The sequence below is a fragment of the Capsicum annuum genome, chromosome 11 (genome assembly GCF_002878395.1).
Source record: "Capsicum annuum cultivar UCD-10X-F1 chromosome 11, UCD10Xv1.1, whole genome shotgun sequence".
In the NCBI taxonomy this organism is placed as follows: domain Eukaryota; kingdom Viridiplantae; phylum Streptophyta; class Magnoliopsida; order Solanales; family Solanaceae; genus Capsicum; species Capsicum annuum.
Genome location: NC_061121.1, coordinates 226,625,033 through 226,637,588, shown reverse-complemented (window position 1 = coordinate 226,637,588; position 12,556 = coordinate 226,625,033). Strand labels below are relative to the sequence as shown.

Sequence of the window (12,556 nt, the reverse complement as noted above, 5' to 3'; positions counted from 1 at the left end):
GTATCGAGGAGGATTTAGATTCTCTCGAACAACTTGAACAAGGTAAAAATAACTTGTATTTGGTGAATTATTCATTTAATATTTTCGTTGCTTGAGCCTTGACTTGTTCTTTTAATTTATTTAGATTTGGCCAAAGTTGAAAAAGAACCTAGCATTGATGACATATAACAACTTGAACAAGGTAAGGTAAGAAAAGAACCTTGCATTTGGTTTCTAGTTTATGGAATTTGCACACTGAATATCTAATTTTTAGCATTTGGAATTTGCAATTTTGCACTATTTTTTGTTTTCTGGAATTTGCATAATTGTATTTCTGGTTTCTGGAATTTGTTTGTGTCTGTTCTGTTGGGTCACTGTTGTTGTGTTGCATTAGTTGGTTGCTGTTGTTGTTGGAATTAGTTGTTGTGTTTTGATCGCATAATACTAGGATATAAAAGCACTAAGAGTTGTTGGAATTATTTGTTGCAAACTAGCAGTGATGCTTGCTCTGTACAACTCTCTTGCTTGCTTAGTGCTATGACCCTTTGTCTTTTTTATTCTTGACATATGTTAACCTCAGACGTCATGGATAGTACTACATGTACTGCTTTATTCATTGCATCAATTTGAGCTCTCTGTAGTTTGTTATGTTGTTATTTCAGTCTTCAGAAATCCCCCGAGGTAGTAGTAGACTATTTATCTCAAATGTATCCCTATTGGTTTATTTCTTTTATTTATCTTATATAGTTAAAGTTATTTGGGGTATTTCTAATATCTTTGTTTCTATATTAATTAGGTTTCATCATGTCTCAACGTCGTGGTCCTAAAGTTCGATCACCTGTTTAGAATCACTATCAAAAGCTTGAAGAAGATTATAATGAAGGGTGCAAAGTGAAGTGTATTCACTGTGGTACTATTTATAATTACCATCCACGACATACTGGGACTATGTGCTTGAGGAATCATGTTGATCAATGTTTGGAGAGGATGCAGTATCATGCTCGTAGTATTAGAGTTGAGTAGTAATTAGTATTATTACTATGTTTGGAATTTGAACTTATATTTCAACTTGTGTGAGCCTGTGACTTTTACTTTGGATTTTTCTATTCTGTTTGTGCTAGCAGTTTTAAATTAATTTGTGACTTGAGTAGTTGAGTTTTAATGTTTTGTATTCTATTTGTGGCTTTGTGCTAGGGACTTTGTGCATAGAAACAAGAAAAAGCGCTAAGCAGTAGGGTCATAGGCAGTAGCGTACTATCTTTGGACTTCAAATTAGATATGTTTAATGTTAACGATTAACCCAAAAATTGAACCAATAACAATGAAAAACTGATAAACCGATAACCAATATCTTAACTATTCTTTAACGGTTTAGCATATATACAAACAGATAATGAATAAGTAAAACCGATAATTTTCAAAATCGAACCAAACCGACCGATATGTAGGCCTAGGAGAATGTTGATGTTTCTCCATCTTTTCCTTCCTAAATACCTAACAGTTCCTCTCGTTTTACACATGATAAATAGCTACAACTACTGACATTCTAAATATTTAACCTTTATCACACGTTCCATTGAAGTGGCTGACCACCCAACCTACTTTATCATCCTATAGTAATGTCCTCCTTAAAAGGCCTTGCCAACATAATATATTGTCCCAAAGCTTGGTTGAGACACTAGAATTATAAAAAGATATTGCATAGTTTTATCATCTTGCTTGCATAATGGACACATCTTGTGTAACACCTCGTACTTTTGGGCTAAAATTTAGACCATCGTTCCTATACGTATAGACCCGAACTAAATTATTCCTTGTTAATGTATGTGTGGTGATCACTCCTGTGGGAAAACCTTGAGTATGAATTGAAGTCACAAGAATCCCATAACTCTAAGACGAGTTGAAAACAATTCTAGCGATTTTGTTTTAGTGGACACTTCAACTGGGGTCAAATTTCACCGACCATAACTTTCTATATATAATGAACTGGGAGGGATTCTATATATCAAATGAAATCTCTTTGAGTCTTCTTTCCAATGCAACTAATTTCATCCAAATCCAACATCGGAGTAAAAAATTATGCCCAATTTACTTCAGCATATCAGCCTGTCAACTGAGGGACTGTTGTGACTTTCCTTATTTCCTTAGGGGTATTTTAGTCCTTTCCTCCACCCTTATTCAACCATAAACACGTTATTAAGCCCTTAATTGACCAAAATATGGTCATTTTCTCCAATTCTCTTAAGAACTAAATACTTAGGTCTCAACCTAAGAATCAAGATCCCTCAAGATTCAACCGTGGGTTTTAGAAATTGATTGAAGATTCAGAATCCCCAAATCGTAGGCTACAAGAAGCATCTATCGAATTCCTAATTTGAGGTACGTGGGGTTTATCCTAAAAACTACATGGGCTTGTAAACACTAGATCATGATTTAAAGATTATCAGGCATGAATTTTAAAGATGCTTTTTGTAGCCTACGGTTTGGGGATTCCATGATTTAAAGATTATCAAGCATGAATTTTAAAGGGGTTTTTGGAATCTATGCTTTAATTATGCATTATAAATGTTTTTATGATATTGTTGATTTAGCATTTAGGTCTTTCCCCCTTGAATTGATTTACAAGTATATGTATATGTATGAAAACTGAGATTGAAGGTTGTTTGAGAGCACATATTATGAAACCCCTCTCGTATGTTGAATTAAAGATTATGGTTTAGTCGGAAAAGAGTTGAGATGCATGCCTTGTGATTTGAAAGTAGTTTTCTCAATGTCATAGGAACTGAAACATGATTTAGAAATAATGAGAGGGTGTTTCTTGATATTACTATGATGTTCTTGTGTTAAAGAGAAAGAAATGCATGTAATTGAGAAATTTTACATGACCACCTTGAATTCTTGAAATGTTAAAAAGGAGATTTTACATGAGTCTCTTGAAAAACATTGTTGATATGGTGGTCCTAAATTCCATGTTTTGAGAACAAAGATATAATTTACTAAATGGCTTAGAGAATGTGACTTGCTAGTAAATGGTATAACGATACCATATAAATGTATGCAATGACAGAGTTAGAGTTTGATTTCAGAGAATTTATGTTTTAAAAGGTTAAAAACTGGGTTGTGTGAGTTAGGTGGTTACCCAAAGAAAGCCCGAGTCAAATGAATCTATGCTGAGTTAGGTGGTTACCCAAAGAAAGCCCGAGTCAAATGAATCGGGAACTTGGTACCCTGCTATGTGATCTTCTGTACCTAGTACTTTATCATCCCGAATCGGGACTTATGGTTTGGAGCCCTGCTTCGTGTTCTTGAGCCCAACCATGAAATAATGACTTGATTGGGGTTGTGGCACACTGTTGTGTGATATTGTGTGCTCTTCCCTCACTAGTACTCCTATCTTAGCGGCAACCGAGATAAGGTAGTCGGTGAAAGCTGTGAAATTATAGGGTATACCACCTAGCGCAGAAGTAAAACAAAGAATGTTACAAAGTTCAGACGATTTTACAGTCTTTTAAAAATATCCATGTTATTTTTATAATATGACATATTTATGAATTATTTTACAATATGCCCATGTTTAAAAATTATTATTTTGGATTTGCTTTGCATACCAGTACATCTGTATTGACCCCCTACCTCCCAGGTTAGGAGGCTCAATCTAGGGGTCCGTCTATGCATTAGAGTATCCAGAGAAAAATGATCAGTGTAGTGGTGAGCCTTCTTTGTTCCAGAAGGCCTATTATATCAGATTATGTTATTTCTTTTGTTTTGGTCTACTGGGGGTCTTGTCCCAGTTTTCAGACAGTTGTTATTTGATCATTACTAGAGATTTCGCAAATTGTTCTAGATGTTGTTTAGTTGATTTTGGATTTCATTCCTTATTGTGAAACTGAATTCAGAGTATGACCATGTTTTCATATCAGATTGTATTTCCGCATCTTCTCTTATTATATGAATGTTGTACATGACTACTAGATAGAGTAGGATGTCCGGGCCTTCATGGTTTGGGATGTCCGTTACCGCCAGGCCCTAGTTCAGGTCGTGACAAACTTGGTATCGAGCACGGTTCATGGTCCTAGGGTGTCTGCGAAATTGCATCGAGTAGCGTCTTGATTATGGGTGTGTAGAGCACCACACTTATAAGCAGGAGGCTATAAGGCATTTAGGAATGTCTCTCTTTCTTCATGTTCTAGTTCGTGCTATAGAGTCAGAATGTTCCTCTTTCATACTCTAACTCATGCTATGGTGTCGTCCATACGAATGCTAAGTTATCCCAATTCTTTCCTTACTCTGATGTTCTTAGACATGTGTCATTGTTTAGGTGATTCAAGTGCAGAAGTCTAGAATCTAAATGGTATGGTCCTTTCTGATTGAGCCATAAAAGTTTATAAAAATTGCGCAAGGACTTGAGAGGAGTCCATTAATTCTTCAAGTTGTATTGATTTAAGTGTATGCCTTTATTCTGATGAAATCGTGCTTATAAGCCCAAGGTACAAAGTCTATTCAGGACCCTTTCAAAATTCATACTGTAGATGTCATGTATAAGGGTAATGATGTGTAGCAAAGTGTTGGAACTGTATTTCCACCCGAGTAGTAGTATTTATTAAAGTGTCATGACCTATTGTAGTGAGATTATCCGGGAAATTGGTGATACAAAGTCGCAATGTTAGAAGTCAGAGTGAGGGTTGTTTTTGTGTAAATAAATAGTTTTAGTTATTTAACTGTTGATTGAGGGATGGTTCACCATTTTATAGTGATAGACTAATGTGGTAGCAATAATTGCTGATTTGGGAGGAATGGTCTTACAGAACAAATCTGATAGGTGTGAGTCAAGGTTTATTCAAGAGATTGTAAAGGTGGTTGCAGAAAACCTAAATCGTGCAGTTTTAAGTGTTGCTCTCTACCCCGTTGGAGTAGATTCTTGAGTTGATATTATGGATTATATGGTATGGGGGAATAGGTAAATCTACCCTAGTCAAGACTGCTTACAATCTTAACTTTGACAAATTTGATGGCAGCAGCTTTCTTGCTGATGTGAATAAAGCTTCAGAAAGACATAATGGTCTGGTAAGTCTTCAAAATGAAATGGAGGAAATGTTAGATCACCTAAGAAGTATCAAGAGTGAAAGTGATCTAGATAGCTTCAAGATTGATCAATTTGAGAAACTTAAAATGGATCTAAGATTGTTGAGAACTTTTGTAAAGTACAGTCATTTTCTTTGGCCTAAGTCCTTAGTAAAAATCATAAAGAAGTTCAAAAGGATTGTGAAAATTCTTTGTGGGGATTTTGTTAGAATCCAGATGAGTGTAAAACTAACCTTGATCTAAAAAGGCTAGAATCACAGTTGTTGGAAGTCATTGATGGTAATAGTATTTTAAGTTACAATTCTGAGTTGAATGGTTCCGATCTATCGAAATATATGGATTTCCTCGGAGAGAATCTAAATGATGTACTGGAGCACCACAGGGAATTGAATAGGTCTTACCTTGAAAGAAATCAATTTACAAAGCAACTGGAAATTGTTCAAAAGAAAATTCATTTTTTTAGATACTTGTATGCCACAGATATAAATTGTCACATCAACCATGAGAAGTTGGAATGTCTGGAGTCTTGACTTCAGTTCATGGCTAACAATGTGGGGCAATTTTGTCTTGTTATTGTAGTTGACGCTGCTGAGTCTGAAGATGATAGCTTTAATAAACCTCCCTATCTATTATGTTTGATTGTGTTAGTGGAGCTGGAAATGAAGAAGATTTTTCTTGGTGAACTACAGGCTTCAAAATTTACTCAATCAAAAATTTTCAAGGACAAGAAATTACTAAAAGGATTTTTCACATCATCTCCACAGTTTGCTGATGTATCTCAAAAACAAAAAGCTCGAGAACATTCCTAATAATATCATTGCTGAAAATATTAATATAGCAATAGATTTCTTGTTGGTTTTTCTTAATTTCGATGTATCGAATCATGTTAATAATGGTAACTGATTGAATGAGGTTATGGAAAAAGGTTGCAGTTATAGCAGGTGATGTTCTATATGTAATTCAAAAGCTTCTTCCTGGATCTATAGACGAAGATGAAACCAGTGGCACTGGAGATGTTTACTTTATGCGGGTACTGGAGAAAACTAAAGATCTGAAGGCACCAGTGAAGTCATAGTACAAGTCCTTAAAATTCACCCCATCTTAGTTCCACCGCACTTCTGGTGGATTGAGATTTCTGGATTCTCTTTTGAGTAAATTGAATGAGGTATTGAAATCTAAATCAGATTTAGATTTCCTGATGAACCTCTTTTTGATAATTTGGAGAGATAGTATGATCTCTAACATCTATTTTAGAGAAGGAGTTTTCATTTTTATCATCCATTTTCAGAGATGTCGCAAAGGTGCACCATGAACATGAAATTCTTAAAGATTTTCGGAGGCGTACTATCAATTTGGCATATGAAGCTAAAGTTGCCATTGATTCTATTCTTCTATTCTTGTTCAGTATAATGTGTTTTGTCACATTTTTTCTCACTTTCTACAATCTTAATAGAGATCAAGCAAATTAATACAAAGGTGACAGTGATGTGGTCTGCAAACGTCGCTCTTAAGCCTCACTATGTGGTAGAGCCATCTAAACATCTGCCAAGTCAACATAGCAATCCTGTGAGTGATGATGATGAGATAGTAGATTTTGATATAGCAATAGAAAAAGTAATTCGGCATCTTACTCGAGGGACAAGTAAGCTAGATGTCATCCCTACTGTCGGGATGGGGGAACAAGGGAAAACGACTATTGCTAGAAAGGTGTAGGATAATAAGAGAATTGTTTCTCACTTCGATGTTCTAGTATGGTGCATTGCTTCTCAAAGATATAACCGGAAAGATCTATTTTAAAAGATTTTTAGTCAAGTTATCAGTTCAATGGATAAGGGAGAAAAGGATGACATCCTTGCTGACAAGTTGAGGAAAAACTTAATCGGAAAGAGATATCTTATTATATTGGATGATATATGGGATGGTATAGAATGGGATAACTTAAGACTTTGTTTCCCTGATGGTGGAAAATACTATGCTAAAAATGGACTTTTTTCAGTTACAAGATGAAAATGCTGTCGCCACAGGGCTGGTACGAGCAAGGCATCTTTACTACATTTATTTCTAGAAACAAGATACCTAGTTGGTTCACAAAGTTAGTTTTCATGTCAATCTTGAAGGAGAATTTGTTTGAGGATTATTATGTGCAGACTACAGGTTCAGAGGGCGGGGTAGAAGAAGAAGATGATAACGATGATAGCATCATTGATTATGATGATGATGATGAAGACGGAGAGGCTACACTGGCAGAGATAGAGGAGTTGTTTGGAGATCTTGGTTAAAGAAATGGAATAATGCTGCAGCAGTGTGTTAAAATTAATGAGCTAAAACAATTTGTTATATTTGAAGGTGAAAAAAATTGATGTGACTCTCGAACTAAGGTTATTGGTGAAAGGAAAAAGAAGGAGATGAACTATTTTTGTGTGGAATAGCTAAGAAGGAGAAATATGGCGAAAATATTTGCGAAAGTAATTGAAAATATTTGGTCTTAGTGGGGAGATCTATGTAGTGGGTGTAGTAATGATTAGGTTTGAATGTTGTAATTGTTAAAAATGCAAACCAATGTGTTGTATGGTTAGTACTCCTTGATTTAAAACTTGAGTGTGTTTGACATTAGTGATAAGGTGAAGTAAATCTTCTTAAGGAGGTGTAGAATATGGAGTCCAATAGCTTAAGCTAGCACCTCTTTTCTTTGAGTTAGGCTTCAACATAAGAGTATTATACAGTGGGACTCAAGATCGTGTGGTTAGTTGTGTATTGGGAGAATTGTAAGTTGGAAATGATGAAGCATGAAATTTATTGTTTGTGGTGTAGACGAGTAGTGTCTCTAATGTTTAAGTCTTTTCATTGTATCTTTAATGTTTCAATTCTTATATACTGCGAGAATCTCATCTCATGCCGTGTACCAATCTTAATTAGGCCGAAGATTCTTATAAAAAAATTCATGTCTTACAATGTCTTGATCATGTGCTATAAAACACATGCCAAGATCATGTCAATATCAAGTTTCATTATCGCATGTTTCGTGCTTACACATTTCCTAGGGGTTATCATGAATCTCGTTGACTGCCTTCGTATATTTTGTTGAGGAAAAATTTTCAATGCGATGTTACATTCTTTATTCTACAATTTTAGAGCTTAAAAAGTCCCTACCCATCATTCGGAGACGAATGACCCCAAGGGGGGATAATGTAACACCCCATACTTTCGGGCTAAAATTTAGACCATCATTCCTACATGTATAGACCCGAACTAAATTAGTCCTTGTTAATGTATGTATGGTGATCACTCCTATAGTGTGGGAAAACCTTTGAGTATGAATCGAGGTCACAAGAATCCCCTAACTCTAAGACGAGTAGAAAACAATTCTATTAATTTTGTTTTAGTGGACACTTCAACTGGGGTCAACTTTCATCGACCATAACTTTCTGTATATAATGAACTGGGAAGGATGCTATATATCAAATGAAATCTATTTGAGTCTTCTTTCCAATGCAACTAATTTCATCCAAATCTAACATTGGAGTAAAAAGTTATACCCAATTTATTTCAGTATATCAGTCTGTCAACTGACGGACTGCTGCGACTTTCTTTGTTTCCTTAGGGGTATTTTAGTCCTTTCTCCCACCCTTATTCATCCATAAACACGTGATTAAGCCCTTAATTGACCAAAATATGGTCATTTTCTCCAACTCCCACAAGAACTAAACACTTAGGTCTCAACCTAAGAATCAAGATCCATCAAGATTCAACCGTGGGTTTTAGAAATTGATTGAAGATTCAGAATCCCCAAACCGTAGGCTTCAAGAAGCATCTATCAAATTCCTAATTTGAGGTACGTGGGGTTTATCCTAAAAACAGCATGGGCTTGTAAATAGTAGATCATGATTTAAAGATTATCAAGCATGAATTTTAAAGGAGTTTTTGAAATCTATGTTTTAATTATGCATTATAAATGTTTTTATGATATTATTGATTTGGACTTTAGGTTTTTCCCCCTTGGATTGATTTACAAGTATATGTATATGTATGAAAACTGAGATTGAAGGTTGTTGTAACACCCTAAGAACCTATCCTGAGACGTCACACGGTGCTTAAGGCCACACAACCTTAAGCTAACCCTCTGAGGCTGTCTTTACTGCTATAATTCACCATGATAATAATCAAGCGGTAATAAGGAAGAATAATCATTCCACGAACATACTGAGATACAAAGTAATACTGTCATGTACAATTAAAATACTAACGTTCTGTACATACTGGTACTCTAGTTTGACAAAGCCTCTACTACATAAGATTGAAGAGCCATTGGGACAGATCCCCAACTGGCTTATACTGAACGGAAAAATAAACAACCATCAATTAGCAAGACAAAAATCATGAACATTAGTCCTCGAACCATGAGGACTCACCAACTGCAGGAATGTAGATGAGGATACTCATAGATCATTATCGTTGTAGAGACTGAGCACCTGAACCTATATCAGGAAGAAATATAGAATACAAAAGAGTATGGGAGTCAATACTTAGGAATGTACTAAGTATGTGGGGGTGGATGCAGCATTTTAAATAATATCATAAATGTATGAGAAATAATCCATGCTGACAATAATAAGTATCTTCGCTTGAATTATCTAAAACATTATTTCCATAAATCATCAGTAATGATACGTGTTTCATAAGTCTCATAAACCATTTAACTCAACTCAAACTCTTTAACTCGTGACTCAGAATGACTCGGTAACTCAAGGTACTTAGATCATTATGGACTTGGGAGTTTCTTATAACCGACATAACTACACCATGTGAGCCGCATGGAGTCCAACGTTTTGCCCTCCTAAGGAGAGAACCCCATACTGGCAGGGGTGTCGTACTCTTGCCAGGGAGTACAACCTCAATCTCATCATCACAATCTCATACTCAGCCTTTGGCCCACAACTATCAACATCAATCCTATGGTGGCACGTAGTTCTGGGGAAATACCACATTTCTCGCTCGGTACTAAATACTCCTCCCAGACTCAGCTCAGAACGCGTTAGGAAATCCACCTCAATCAATATCAACTCATGGGTCTATCATGATGACCAAAACAACAGTATATCTCATCGGTAAATCATATACGACTGTGGATTCCTTACTCGACTCAAATTCAAACAATGTTTCTCAACATCAAGTACATTTGCTTATCAAATCATTTCAAATGCCAAAGCTTCAAGGAAACATCATCAAACTTATTCTTGACTTTCAATATATATATATATATTCAATAGTCAAATTTCTCATAGAAAAACACAAATCTTGACACTTATCATAAATCACTTAGAAATCATCAATATCTAATGACAATATACATCTCATGGAATAAATACTCAATTTAAGAAGCATGATGGTGAAATAACCATAAAAATCAAGCTTATTCAACTAAAGTCTCATAAATCATACATAAAGAAATTTGGGTGTAAACCCAGTTGCAAAATCATGTAAATCAATAATAGAAAGTAAATCTTTAGGCACAAGAACGAAAGGCTTGTTCTTGTTGAAACCCCAAACTACCTTGGATTTTGATTTGAAGATGTGGAAACTTGTTTGGAACTCTTGTCACACTTTTAGGCCAAGATTCTTGATGCCTTTGACTTGGGAAACTTAGTTCTTGAACAACTTGGAGAAATTCATGGAAGATTCTCTGAATTTCTTGGAAGAGGATTTGGATTTTGGATCTTGTAGAAACCCTAGTTTCTAGGAGATTCTTGGAAGATTGGAAAATAAAGGAGAAGGAAATGAGTGGCTCTCCTCCAGACCACATGGGGAGGAAATGACCAAAATTCTCTTTTTTTGAAAATGCTGAAATTTGCTGATCGGGGCCTGTGACTGTTTGTCAAGTCTCCTGACGGTCCACCAGATCGTCCGTCACTTGAGTGCCAATACTGGAACGTTCTGCCTCGATGTGACGGTCGAAGTGAAGGTCCATCATGAAACTTATGGTCTACCAAGTGGTCCATCACTCGAGGGCCAGAAATGAGATATTCTGTCTCGACCTAACGGTCCGTCAACTTTTTGATGGTCCACCAACTTGGCCGTCACACGATGGCCTAAAAAATGAATCAATACCTCGGCTTGATGGGGAACTTGATGGTCCACCAAGGACCTAATGGTCCACCAAGGACCTGATGGTCCACCAGGTCGACCGTCAGCCCTGGGCGATCCGATATTGCTGAGTAAAATGGTTATAACTCCCTCGTCCGAAGTCAGATTTCAATGAAATTGGTATCGATGGAAATCTTATTCAATGCTCTACATGAAAAAAAGTATAAATTAGAGAATACAACATGGTTTAAATATCAATCACTTTAGAAGTCATACATATCCACTCAAAAGTCAGATTTAGGCTTAAGAAACGATCGGGGTATTACAGTTGTTTGAGAGCACATATTATGAAACCCCTCTCGTATGTTGAATTAAAGATTATGGTTTTGTCAAAAAAGAGTTGAAATGCATTCCTTGTAATTTGAAAGTAGTTTTCTCAATGTCATAGCAATTAAAACATGATTTAGAAATAATGAGAGGGTGTTTTTTGATGTTACTATGATGTTCTTGTGTTAAAGAGAAAGAAATGCATGTAATTGAGAACTCGGCTTAAGTCATCGACATACCCTCAAACTTATCCTGAAAATTTACTTAGACCCCCCAACTAAGGCCTGTACCTATCAGGCCCCTAAACCCACCGAATTTTGATCCAATTGGGCCTTTTTTGCCTAATCAGCAACAGGCATTGAGTGTGTGTAATACACTCGCCTGATGTGGTAAAATTAGCCAATTAGAAAAAACACGTGGCAAATAAAAATAATACGTGGAATTACTAATTTTTTCTATTTTTCTATTTAATTATCTATTCAATAATAATTTTAATTAAAAAAAGGAAAAAAAGAACCCCCCACCCCCCCAGTCGTTATCTTCACACTACCCCTCCCCTAGTGTTTCACAATTCTCTCACACACAAGGAAAATTGGCAGACAAAAATGGAGGTAGCAGGTTCATCGAAGAATATGATAGCAACACAAGCTGAAATGGTGGAGAAAAAAAGTACCATTATCTTATCAAGATCAATACACGCACCTATTGATCCCATTAAACAAGTGTCTTCAATCCGAATTTTACCTCCCATGGAAATACGAAGACGAACGCCATACATATGAAAAGTGTGCCTATGAACTTGTTATGGAAAGGATGCTTCACATGCAGAAGATCCATGAAGAAGAAGCACGAATGAAGCAAAAGGGAACACAATCCATTCTACTCATTCCTAAGACTGCAAATACCTAGTTTTTCTATTGCTTAGGGAGATGAAAATTGACAGAGGTCTTTGGTAATCCAGAGAATCATCAAGTACTAGTTACTGGATTTATATTTGAAGTTGATTTCTGTTGAATGATAAAGATGATGGACACTTTGTAACCTCTACCTAAATGCAAATAATGTTTCTTCATCGACAAAAAAAAAA

General features: G+C 35.9%; 1 pseudogene; it reads left to right on the top strand.

Moving 5' to 3' along the window:
* Positions 1 to 12,074: 12,074 nt before the first annotated feature.
* On the top strand, positions 12,075 to 12,378 carry LOC107847323 (annotated as a pseudogene).
* The last annotated feature ends 178 nt before the right edge of the window (positions 12,379 to 12,556 follow it).